The 13,815-nt window shown below is 44.6% G+C and overlaps 1 protein-coding gene across 2 annotated transcripts in view; it reads right to left on the minus strand.

The window, feature by feature from the left end:
• The window catches only part of tmod2 (tropomodulin 2), a 139,170-nt gene extending 134,145 nt beyond the window's left edge, over positions 1-5,025 (minus strand). For both annotated transcript variants that reach the window (XM_072470634.1, XM_072470632.1), the window contains exon 1: positions 4,909-5,025. The gene's annotated coding sequence lies outside the window, so the exon portion shown is untranslated. The remainder of the gene's footprint in view (positions 1-4,908) is intronic.
• Positions 5,026-13,815: the final 8,790 nt, after the last annotated feature.

The raw sequence follows: 13,815 nt of genomic DNA on the forward strand, positions 1-13,815 counted from the left end.
GATAAAATGTGAGTCATGCAAGAGTCACGTTCTCAAATGTCTAGAGTTCCAAGTGTTCATTCCTATTACACCCATGATTACACAGCCTGACTCAATAATTTGAAGACTGAATAAAGCAGCTCACATTTCTTAGTCTAATTTTTTGAGATGGAGTTATTGAAACGTTAGGATTCAAAACAAGAGAAAACAAACAATTCTTTCCACATTGGAATACAAACCCATTCTAGCCACATAAAAAATCAAAACGAAGAGACAAGGACTATCTTGAAAATTTATTTTCTACATGTTTTTTTAATAAAATTGCCCAAATGCATACATCAAATGTATACATTAAAACCTATCGTATACAAATCACAACTATCCCAAAAATCCATTGTAAAGATAACAATGAACAACCAGCATCAAGTTTTCGAAAACATATTTCCAATACTCCGCCACATACAGAACGCATCGAAAAGCAATTTTAATGGAGACACAAGCTGAATCAACAGATTTATACATCAGACTTCTGCAGCACTGAATCCATCAGTATGAAGTGGGTGCACTAGAATGACATTGCAGCAAGATTACCATGCAGCAATACAACACACTCAAAAATACCATCACTGATGAGACACTTCAACATTTCCTTACTCTCCCTATCAAATTTGCTGGGGGAGGGGGAGGGGGGGGAAGAGAGGAGGGAGAGGGAGAGGGAGAGGGAGAGGGAGAGGGAGAGGGAGAGGGAGAGGGAGAGGGAGAGGGGGAGGGAGAGGGAGAGGGGGAGGGAGAGAGAGAGGGAGAGGTGAGGTACTTTCTAGTTAAATGCATGTTGTTGGGCCAGAGCAAAATACTGGCACAATAATTTCCCCCATCCTTTGCAATAAAATATGGCCCAATCGCAAAGAACAACTGAACTCTGAGCAATGAAAACAGTTTCACTGCTCTAATTAAGTGCATTTAGAGATGCTACTTTCAGTTATTGCATGCCGAAGTAACCAAAGGAATGAATCTAATTAGAAGAGGTCTTGCAGTCCTGCAAACATGTGGCTCCAATATTACAATCTTTAGTTTATTTGAGCACAGACTAACGGCACTCAGTAAGTCAGTGTTAAAAATTTGAACAAAATGCTCATGATATTATAAACTGGTATACGAGCCTAGAAACGTAATATCATAAATTGCCAAATTAAACTACACAAGCCTGAAACCCCACACAAACGTTTTTGCTCATTACAAACATCATGTTGACAATGGGAAGATCTCACCATCAAATCACTGGCATTTGATGCAAATTTCATCAAAATTCCTGGCAAAATTTGGCTTTTTTATTTTCATGGCATGTGGGCGTCGCCGACTGGGCCAGCATTTATTGCCCATCCAAGGGCATTTAAGAGCCAACCACATTGCTGTTGGTCTGGAATCAATGTAGACCAGACCAGGTAAGGATGGCAGATTTCCTTCCCTAAAGGACAAAAGTGAACCAGATGGGTTTTTACGACAATTGTCAATGGTGTCATGGTCCTCATTAGGCTTTAATTCTAGATTTGTTTTTATTGAATTCAACTTCCACCAACTGCCTTGGTGAGATTCAAACCCAGATTCTCAGAGCATAACCCTGGGTCTCTGCAGTACTAGTCCAGTAATAATAAAGGCTGGCAGAGGAATAAGTTTAGCAAAGCATCTGAAGCTGTTTTTGTGTACATATGTGGGGGGGGGGGGGGCAACTAGTGCTTTCTATATCAACATGTATAGTACTGATAGTATGGCTCACCTCGCATGTCACAAAGATATTATATTTCCAATTGGTCTTACTCAGGCATCTATACAGTCACCATTATGGGGTGGCAGTGGCATAGTGGTACTGTCACTGGACTAGTAATCCAGAGACCCGGGATAAGAAAGCTCTGGGACCTGATTTTGAATTCTACCATGGTATTTGAAATTTAAATTCAATTCAAAAAGAAATCTGGAATTAAAGGTCTGGAATTAGGATGGCACAGTGGTTAGCACTGCTGCCTCACAGTGCCAGGGACTAGAGTTTGATTCCGACCTCGGGTGACTGTGTGGAGTTTGCACACTCTCCCCTTGTCTGCGTGGATTTCCTCCGGATGCTCCAGTTTCCTCCTACAGTGCAAAGATGTGCAGGTTAGGTGGATTGGTCATGCTACATTGCCCCTAGGTAGGGATATGGGGATAAGGTGGTGGGTTTGGGTCCAAGTAGGGTGTTCTTTCAGAAGGCCGATGCACACTCGATGAGGCAAATGGCCTCCTTCTGCACTGTCGGGATTCTATGATGACCATGAAAACAAGGTCAATTGTTGTATAACCCCATCTGGCTCAATCTCTTTTAGAGAAGGAAATCTACCATCTTTCCCCAGTTTGACCGACGTATGACTCCAGGCGCACAGCAACGTGGTTGACTCTTAAATGTTCTCTTAGATGGCCTAGCAAACATAGCAATTAAGGATGGGCAATAAATGCTGGCCCAGCCAGCAATGCCCACCGTGAACAGACAAAAAAAACAAATCCTTAGCTTTCATGCAAAGGCTAACATTCAGCTTTACCTATCCAATTATTCCAGGGCAGCTGCTGCACTTCCCAGCTGCCTACCCACAAACCAGGGGGAAGTCTTGCAGCACAGCGGGTAGCAACCCTGCCTGAGCCAGAGACTCTGGGTTTGAGTCCCTTCCCAGGACTAATGGCCATGGAAAGTGGGATCCTTACAGGTGGAGTATCTTAACACTCCAACTGCAGGCAGAACAAGCGAGACTCCTGGTCAGCCACACATTTGAAAGAGAGTAGGAGCCTCCACCATCACTACCCATAGCTTCAGACTGCAAGATGCATGCAAAATTGCATGTTGCACACATCCCTACAAATTCCAAACAAGATAAATTTCTGCTCAATATCAAGAGAGCCAGTGTCACCCTGTTCCAGTCTTGTCCATAGCCTCTGATCCATTCACCTCCACATATGTCATTCCAGGCTAAGTCTGTAGGCCCAGAAACAAAGTATACTGTCCAATTCAAAAGAGTGTTTCCTGGTCCACATAATCTATCTGCTTCCTCCCCTATTTTTCCCTCAAAAAACAGCTTTTCTTTCTCACCTAAAGGCTCAACAACTACAAAACCATTCTAGCCAGCCACTACAAATATCAGCTCATTCAAATTTGGAGCCACATCTTTGCCCACGCAAACACCTGAAATACTATCACCCAACCGTTGCCAACATTTTGACTCATGTAGTCTCTGTAACATGTAGAATTGCCACAAGGTTCATTCAGGTGGAGGGATAGAAATGATCAGAGTGAGGCATCATCAGGGAGGAGACTTGAGGAAGTTTCTGGAGACTAGAACGTTTCTGGAGATGTCAAATGTAACAAGACAGAAAGGATAGCATGAAATCTAGAGTGACAAAGCTCAATGCTCTAGCAATTCGGTTCAAGATCACTATTCCTTTTTTTATTATTATTGCCTCCATATCATGCCCTAGTACACAAGCAATCACCTCCAGTGTGTCCTCATAAGCAACCTTTGCTCTTATTGTAAAGTCCTAACACCAATTCATTCCTATTTTTATTCCAGCTTCAGTAATTGCTTATTCAGCCCCGGTCCAACCGGGCACTTGTGATATTCCTTTGCTTCATCACCTCCCACATTTTCCACAGCCTCCTGAAACTTTTCTCAATTCTGCTTTCAGCACTCCCAGTTTTATATTTTATTTTTCTTCCACTTCATAAAATGCTGCCAAGTTCTTTTTTGCATAGAAATATAAATCATTGTCCACGCCATTCGTCCTGCAGTTAGTGGCTACTCTACAGCACATATAAGGTACGCAAAAAATTACCCAGAGAGTTAAAAGGCAAATTTAAAACATTACATTCCATACATCTGGAAATTAAAAATCATATAAACTCAAGACTCAATAGACCATCTTAAGTCTCGCATTTATCATCTTTTAAATTTCAAGTGACAGCCAACACTGCAGCCTTGAAACAGAGATGGCCTTCCACAAATATTAGTGGCTGAGCATTAGTTAATCAATTTTTAGTACTCAGAAAGCTGGGCAGAGAAAGAGATCAATCGGTGCTTGGAGAAAACAGTCCTGCGCATCGGAGATTTTTATTAAAATCCTGTCAGCCTGGCCATTTTCTCCACAGGTACTTTCAGTAACCACCCCATCACCACATACACGTTTTCTGCCCGTCATAACTGCAGTTCAACTCAAAATCCCTTCCAATATTACCCAGGTTTAACACTATTGCATTTTGTCATGATTACATACAGCTCAATTCAGACCCCTTCCAATATTACCCAGGTTTAACACTATTGCATTTTGGCATGATCACATTCAGTTCAATTCAGATCCCTTCCAACATTACCCAGGTTTAACACTATTGCATTTTGTCATGATTACATACAGCTCAATTCAAAATCCCTTCCAATATTACCCAGGTTTAACACTATTGCATTTTGTCAGGGTTATGCCAACTGGAGAAAGATTCATCATAAAAAAGGTCAACACTGACTGTTTAAATGCCATAAATTCACGCCCCCACTCCGAGTGCACAATTAGGCTGGAGCTGGTGATAAAAGAGTTTCTGTTGATGGGCGAAGAGCACGAACCGTGCACAATGATGGGGGCGACAGTCCTGGTTTCTGCAGGGAGATGTGACCCTGACAGGGAGCCTGGGACGCTCCACTGGCAGCAGCCGAGAGAAGAAAGCTGGGCCTGAAGGGGGAGCGTCTCCCCGATCCCCCACCCACCCCAGTGGCCGACCGACCCACACCCAGCGCACACACCGCGCCCACGCAGGCGACTGATCACAACATCCAGCCCGATGAGGGGGGGATCCTTTTCTCAGGAGGTTCGCCCTCCCCTGACAACGGGTCTTCCAGCTGGAGGAGCCGCTGACAGAACACTTACCGCTCGGCTGCCTCGAAAAGGCGCGTCCTTTCTGCTCTCCCCAGCCAGCAGCGCTGCGCCGCCCCTCCCCCACCCCGCCCTGGGCTGGAGGAGGGGGGGCGGGGCCGCCGCGCGGGCCTCGGGACCAACCGCCGCGCCGGGCGGTGACGCAATCCGCCTGCGGCACTGGATTGGCACCAGTCCGCCGCCAATCGCGCCGCGGCATCCACGGCCCCGCCCACCCCATGCAAACCAATCGGTGGCGTTTGGAGGCGGGGCCCAGGCTTGGCGTGAGAGGGCGGAGTGCGCAGTCGCACTGCGGCTGTTTTTGCGCAAGCTTTGGGCGCTGAGCAGGGTTTGCCCGGGAGGGCGGGGCTTGTGCTCAGGCGCGCCCTCTGTAGGCTGCACGAAGAGCAGGTTTGATATGGGTCAATGATCTTTCACAGAAGGAGGCCTTTCGGCCCTCGCGTGTCAGTAGCAGCTCTTCCATGGATTTTGTTAATATAAATTTAGAGTACGCAATTGTTTTTCTACAATTTAGCGTGGCTAATCCACCTAACCTGCACATCCTTTTGGGTTGTGGGGGTGAAGCCCAAGCAGACACCGCTCTTTGATGGACCTAAGCAAATCCTGCTTTCTCTCCCTTGAGACCTGTGGTTCCATCATGTGCCCATGGTGGCACAGTGACTAGCACTGTTGCCTCACTGCGCCATGGACCCGGGTTCAATTCCAGCCCTGGGTGACACTGCAGAGTCTGCACGTTCTCCCTGGGTCTGCGTGGGTTTCCTCCAGGTGCTCCGGTTTCCTCCCGCAGTCCAAAGATGTGTGGGTTAGGTGGATTGGCCATGTTAAAATTATTCCTTTGTGTCCTGCGATGTGCAGGTTAGGTGGGGTTACGGGGATAGGGCGGGGTGAATGAGCCTAGGTAGGGTGCTCTTGAAGGGCCAAATGGCCCCCTTCTGCACTGTAGGGATAATGTAACTATGAACCTAGTTCCTTTTGAGAGTTATTATTGAACCAACCACCCTTTCGGATCATAAAATCTAACCCTTCAGGCACTGGAAATGAATCCTCCTTGTTTAGTCTACAAAACCATTGACTTTGAACACGTCACTTCTCTTGTTAACCTTCTCTGACATAACAAGAATAAACCCATCTTCTCCAGTACCTCCACATTGCTAAAGTCCCTCATCCCTGGAACCATTCCAGTAAATCTCTACTTCACTCTGTCAAAGAATCTAAATCCCTGCTACAATTGAAACATTACTCCAGCTGGAACCTAAGCAGTGCCTTTCAAAGGTTCGGCATGACTTCCTTTTGCATTCTCTACCTCTATGAAGCCAAGGAGCTTGAATCATAGAATGTACAGTGCAGAAGGAGGCCATTCGGCCCATTGAGTCTGCACCGGCCATTGGAAATAGCACCCCACTTAAGCCCCACACCTCCACCCTATCCCTGTAACCCAGTAACCCCACCTAACCTTTTTTTTGGACACTAAGTGCAATTTAGCATGGCCAATCCACCTAACCTGCACATCTTTGGACTGTGGGAGGAAACCGGAGCACCCGGAGGAAACACACGCAGACACGGGGAGAACGTGCAGACTCCGCACAGTCACCCAAGCCGGGAATCGAATCTGGGACCCTGGCGCTGTGAAGCAACCAAGCTAACCACTGTGCTATTGTGCTGAATGTGAGAACATTCTTCATCCATAGAACCCATAGAATTCCTACAGTCCAGAAGTAGGCCATTCAGCCCATCGAGTCTGCACCAACCCTCCGAAAGGGCACTCTGCAAAGATATACTTCCCCCCGCCCACTCTGTCCCATTCCCACAACCTAATCTGCACATCCCTGGACATTAAGGGGCAATTTAGCATGGCCAATCCACCTAACGTACTCATCTTTGACTGTGGGAGGAAACTGGAACACCTGGAGGAAACCCATGCAGATTCATGGAGAACGTGCAGACTCCGCACACAGAGTCACCCAAGGCCGGAATCAAACCCGGGTCCCTTGCGCTGTGAGACAGCAGTGCTAACCACTGTGCCACCCCACAGCCTGTCATGAGAATGTCGCTTTAAGTAATGTTTGGCTGCTCATATTACTGCAATAATGTCAAGCATTGCAGTTAACAGAGAAAGAGATAGAGAGGAAAAAGAAAGAGAGAGAGAGGAAAAAGAAAAGGAGAGAGAAGAAAGGAGAAAAGAAAGAATAGCCCGAGCAGAACAAAACAAAAGAGAAAGGGAGATACAGATCAGGGAAAAAGATAAAGAGAGAGAACTTGAACTTCAGAAAATGGCCATGAAACATGACAGTCAGTTAAAATTGGCAGACGTAAAGGGAAATGTACAGTTGGATGATAGTGATGAGGATATTGAGAAAGTGCGTCAAAGTCGAAGGCTTGGTGGGGATCTATTTAAATATGTCCAAGCATTGCCAAGGTTTGACGAGAAGGAGGTGGAAGCCTTTTACATTTCATTTGAGAAGGTAGCTAAACAAATGCAATGGCCACAGGACATGTGGGTATTACTGATTCAAACAAAGCTGGTAAGTAGGGCTAGTGAAGTGTTTACATCACTACCGGAGGAGGTATCTGGGACGTATGAGGAGATGAAAAAAATCCATCTTAGGTGCATATGAACTAGTGCCTGAAGCTTACAGACAAAGGTTTTGAAATTTAAGGAAAGGATTTGGTCAAACATACATGGAGTTTGAAAGGCTCAAACAGAGTAATTTTGATAGGTGGATAAGGGCTTTGAAAATAGACCAAACGTATGAAGCTCTCAGAGAAATTATACTTTTGGAGGAGTTTAAAAATTCAATTCCAGATGTAGTGAAAATTCATGTAGAAGAGCAGAGGGTTAAAACTGCGAGATTAGCAGCAGAAATGGCAGATGATTACGAATTAGTTCATAAATCAAAGCTTGGTTTCCGACATCAGTTTCAGCCTGTGAGGGATAGAAACTGGGGACATGAGAAATACTCAAGTGGTAATGGTAAAGGTGACCTGATGGGAGACAATAAAGGGAGTGTACCTCAGATTTTTTTTTAAATCCAGGAGGGTGGAAAAGAAATGAAAAGTTTCAAATGTTTTCACTGTAATAAGCTAGGCCATGTAAAGCCACAGTGTTGGTGGTTGAAGAAAAGCACTGGGAAGGCTGATGTGGTAAAACAGGATAAGACATTGGAGTTTGTTAAAGTGGTAAAGGAAAGCCCAAGTGAAGCAAAGGAGGTGCAAAAGATTGTACAGCCTGATCAAGAGGTGATTGATAAGAAAGTGCCAGATCTCTATAAAGAATTTACTTGTGTGGGAAAGTTTACTCATGTGTATCAGGAGGAGCAGGTAAAGAAGTCACAATTTTAAGAGATACGGGAGCTAGTCAATCTTTAATGGTAAGAGATGAGGAGTTATGTCGTTTAGGAAGAATGTTGCCAGAAAAGGTGGTAATATGTGGAATTCAGGGTGAGAGGAGTAGTGTTCCATTAGATAAGGTAAGGTTGGAAAGTCCAGTGAAGAGTGGTGAAGTGGTAGTAGGAGCAGTAGAGAAACTATCTTGTTCAGGAATACAGTTTATCTTGGGTAATGATATAGATGGATCGCAGGTGGGAGTGATGCCTACTGTGGTTGATAAGCCAGTGGAAAATCAGACAACTGAAGTCTTGAAGGACGAATATCCTGGGATTTTTCTGGATTGTGTAGTAACAAGGTCGCAAAGTCACAGGTTAAGACAAGAGGAGAAATCAGAGAGTGAAGATGAAGTTGAAGTGCAATTATCAGAAACGATTTTTGATCAGATGGTTGAAAAAGAACAAGAACAGGTGGAGGATGATGTGACTATTTTTAGTTCAGGAAAATTGACGGAGTTACAACAAAAAGATGTAGAACTATAACGGATGTATCAGAAAGCATACACGGAAGAGGAATCTGAGTGTATACCAGAGTGTTATTACCGTAAAAGTAATGTCTTGATGAGAAAATGGAGGCCTTTACATATGCAGGCGGATGAAAAGTGGGCAGAAGTTCATCAAGTAGTATTGCCGGTAGGGTATAGAAAGGAGGTGTTTCGAGTTGCACATGAGGTACCAGTGGGAGGTCATTTGGGAATAAGGAAAACTCAAGCTAAAATCCAGAAACATTTTTATTGGCCTGGACTACATAAAGATGTAGTTAGATTTTGTCAATCATGTCACACATGTCAAGTGATAGGGAAACCTCAAGCAGTGATAAAACCAGTGCCCTGAATACCCATTCCAGCATTTGAGGAACCTTTTACAAAGGTCCTAATTGATTGCGTAGGACCGCTTCCTAAAACGAAAAGTGGGAATCAATAACTTTTGACGATAATGGATATGTCTACCAGGTTTCCAGAGGCCATTCCAGTACGTAATATTACAGCTAAAAAGATTGTGGAGGAGTTACTTAAATTCTTTACTAGATATGGACTACCCACAGAAATACAATCGGATCAAGGATCAAATTTTACCTCGAGGTTATTCAAAGAAGTTATGGATAGCTTGGGAATAAAACAATTTAAATTAACTGCGTACCATCCAGATTTGCAGGGAGCGTTAGAAAGGTGGCATCAGACACTAAAGACAATGTTGAGGGCTTATTGTCATGATTATCCAGAGGATTGGGATAAAGGGATTCCATTCGTACTGTTTGTGATTAGGGATGCACCTAATGAGTCAACCAAATTTAGTCCTTTTGAACAAATTTTTGGTCATGAGGTAAGAGGACCACTTAAATTGATTAAGGAAAAATTGGTGAGTGAGAAATCAGAAATTACATTATTGGATTACATGTCAAATTTTAGGGAACGATTAAATAGAGCAGGTGAATTGGCAAGACAACATTTAAAAGTTGCACAACATGTGATTAAACGGGTAGCGGACAAGAAATCCAAAGTTCGTAGTTTTGCCAGTGGAGATAAAGTTTTAGTGTTGTTACCAGTGGTAGGTGAACCTTTAAAAGATAGGTTTTGTGGCCCTTATTAGATTGTAAGGAAATTAAGTGTGGTGAATTATGTGGTTAAAAACACCAGATAGAAGGAAGACTCGCCGAGTGTGTCATGTGAATATGCTTAAAAGGTACTTTGAAAGGGAAGGAGAGAAAAAGGAGGAGGTTTTAATGATTCTAACTCAAAGTGACGAACCAAATCCAGATGACTGTGAATTTGACATACCTCAAATTAAATTGGAAAATGATGATGTTCTTAAAAATTGGGATAAATTGTTGAGTTACCTTCCAGAGGAAAAACGGACTGACCTGAAAAAGTTATTGATATCACGTGGGCAAGTTTGCAGATAGAAATTTGGAAGTATTAAAATGGCTATACATGATGTAGATGTGGGAAATGCAGTTCCAATCAAACTACATCCATAGAGACTTAACCCTTTAAAATTAGCACAGGTTAACAAAGAGATTGAGAATATGCTTAAAAATGGCATAATTGAAGTGGGTTGCAGCCAATGGAGCTCACCCATAGTGATGGTACCAAAACCAGATGGTACCCAACGGTTGTGTGTGGACTATAGAAAGGTTAATGCAGTTACAAGAACGGACTCTTATCCTATCCCACGTTTGGAGGATTGCATTGAGAAAGTGGGACAATCAGTTTTATTTCTAAACTGGATTTACTTAAAGGTTACTGGCAGGTACCTTTATCCGAAAGGGCGAAGGAGGTTTCAGCTTTTGTGACTCCAGCTGGTATATACCAATTCAAAGTTATGCCATTTGTCATGAAAAACGCACCAGCCACATTTCAACGGTTAACTGACAAAGTTGTTCCAGGATTACCCAATTGTGCGGTACACATCGACGATCTGATAATTTTCAGCCAGACATGGACAGAACATTTGAAACATCTGCTGGAGTTATTCGATTGACTTCAGGAGGCGGGTTTGGTGATAAACCTAGCCAAAAGTGAATTTGGAAAAGTCCAAGTCACTTTCCTTGACCATACAATCGGACAGGGTCGAATGGCCACACAGGATGTGAAACCAACAGTTATTGAGGAGTTTTCGATACCCTCAAGACAAAGGGAAATAATGTGATTTCTTGGCATGAGTGGATTTGTTCGAACAAATCCACTCATGGTCTTGCTGAAGAAACATCGAAAATTTAAATGGACAGCAGAGTTTCAACAGGCATTTGACTGCCTGAAAGCTGTGATAACCAATGCTCCTGTGTTAGAGAATTACAAGGGACTCTGCGATCAGATTGAACTAAAGTATCTAACTTTAAAGATAAATGCCGAGGCATAGAGCAGTCGACGGATCGTGCAGAGCCCTTCTTGTTCAAAGAGACTGTCAATCGAGACGGATTTCAGTTGGAGGGAGAAGAACGAAAAAAAAAATGGGCTATATTATTATACCTGTTTGCGTGTGTTGTTTTCCCTGGAGCGTAGGAGGCTTAGGGATGATCTTATAGAGGTCTATAAAGTAATCATGAGCATTAGATAAGGTCGATCGTCACCGGGCTGGATTCTCTGTGATTGGGACTATGTCCCCACGCCAGAGACAAAACTGTGGACTTTCACGCCAGAAAAACTGGCGTGAAAGGGCCACATATTCCTAGCCCTGCAGGGGGCTAGCAGGGACCTGGCGAGGATCTGGCAGGTTTTGCTGCAGATGCGAGTCCCCGAACATTCGGGTCGAAGGCCGTGCATGTACACGGCGGCAGCCTCCAGCGGCTGCGTCATGCTCCATGGCAGACTCAGACCACGGAGCTGGACACTGAAAATAGACCCCCTGATCGGCCACGCGCCCGACCCTGACCACCCACACAAACATTGCCCGGCCGCGTATAAGGCCCTCCCGCCTTCCAATTGGCCCGCCCCTGATCAGGGCAGCTGTGCACTGAGTCAGCAGCTGCCACGCTAGTTTCCTGTCCGACAGGAGCATATTAGATCCACACCGTCGGGACTTTGTCCGGTATGGAGCGGAGAATGGCGGGGCAGGCCTCCAGCAATGGCCCCAGGTAGGTGCTAGGTGGCGCGGCGTACTCTCTGAATACGCCACTTTTCAGGGCCTGCAGAATCGGGGAACCGGCGCCGGTCCCAATTTCATGCGGGGAAATGGATTCTCCGCCCCGTCTCCGCCCATGATTCCGGCATCGGGCTGCGGAGAACCCAGCCCAACATCTTTTCCCAAAGGTAGAGGAGTCTAGAACTCGAGGGCATAGGTTTAAGGTGAGAAGGGAGAGATACAAAAGAGATCAGAGGGGAAATACTTTCACACAGAGGGTGGTGAGCATCTGGAATGAGCTGCCAGAGGCAGTGGTAGAGGCGGGTCTAATTCTTTCCTTTAAAAAACAGTTAGACAGTGACATGGGCAGAGTGGGTATAGAGGGATATGGGCCAAATGTGGGCAAGTGGGACTAGCTTAGTGATAGAAACTGGGTGGCATAGACAAGCTGGGCCCATGGGCCTGTTTCCATGCTGTAAACATCTACCTATGACTATCAACTTTCAAGGATCTCAACCCTTCGAGTACTTCCTCTCTCTTTATGATTATCCTATCCAATATCTCACAGTGTTCCTCATGGACTACTATATCTGCATCATCTATTTCCTTTGTAAACACAGACAAAATATTCATTTGAAACCCTTCCCCCAGCCTCTGCATCTACATGCAAGTTCCCTTCTTCATCTTCGATAGGTCCCATTTTTTCTTTAACTAACCTTTACCATTAATATATTGGTAAAACATTTTTAGGTTTTCTTTAACTTTACTTGCTAATCTTTTTTCATGCCCTCTCTTTGATTTCCTTATTTGCTTTTTGACCTCATCCCTGCACTTCCTATACTCGTCTAGGTTATCTGCAGTGCTTAGTTCTTTGTGCCACCGTATGCTTTCCTTTTCTGTTTGATCTTCCCCTGTATTCCTCTAGACAGCCAGGGGGTTGAGATTTGGCAGTACCTCAGTTATCTTTGGAGGGGACGTGTCTACTTTGTACATTTAGGATCTCTCCTTTTAGTGTTTCCCATTGGTGTTCCACTAATTTATTCTCCAGCAGTACTGGCCAGTCTACCTCAGCCAAGTTCCTTATCATTTCTGCAAAATTTGTCTCCCCCAGTTCAAAAGTTTTATTCCTGCTTTACCTATGTCCTTTTCCATGGTAACACTGAATCAAACTGAATTGTGATCACTATCCCCGATATGGTCGGCATCTGTCACTTCACCCACTTGCCCTTCCTCGTTCTCCAAGACCGGTCTTGGAGCCCGCTGATGCCCATGGGCTTTTCTGTGCCCTGCCCCTCCGCCAACAGGCAACGTGGGGGAGGGTCGCCATCGGTGCGACCTGAAGGTCCTGCTGGTGGGAAGGGCTGGAAAATTTAAACCTTAAACTACAGCTTAAGGGGCTGGTTTAGCACACTGCGCTAAATAGCTGGTTTTTAAAGCAGACCAAGGCAGGCCAGCAGCACGGATCAATTCCCGTACCAGCCTCCCCGAACAGGTGCTGGAATGTGGCGACTAGGGGCTTTTCACAGTAACTTCATCTGAAGCCTACTTGTGACAATAAGCGATTTTCATTTCATTTCATTTCATTTTGTGCTTATGCCTCTAGACTGGGTCCTTGAACCCACAACTCTGTTATAAAGCCACGCTTTATCGAACATGACTTGATTTATTAAAGCACTGAAACTACTGGTTGAGGTTTAAAGAACTGAACAACAGCACTTCAGTGACTTTCACAACAGTTTCTAAGGTGCTCAAACATTTGCGTAACTACAAATTCCAAAGCAATTAAAATGGAACCAGACTGTCCAGAAAAACATCCATCAGAGACAATCACCTGTTATGATCCTTGGTCAGACCCCCAAGTTAATAAGATCTGGCTAGGGACCAATAATGTTTTGCGTAAAGTAGACAAAGTTTGGAATTTAAGGCACTTGCTCAGTGAATAAAGTCATAAGATTCC

The sequence above is a fragment of the Scyliorhinus torazame genome, chromosome 12 (genome assembly GCF_047496885.1).
Source record: "Scyliorhinus torazame isolate Kashiwa2021f chromosome 12, sScyTor2.1, whole genome shotgun sequence".
NCBI lineage: Eukaryota > Metazoa > Chordata > Chondrichthyes > Carcharhiniformes > Scyliorhinidae > Scyliorhinus > Scyliorhinus torazame.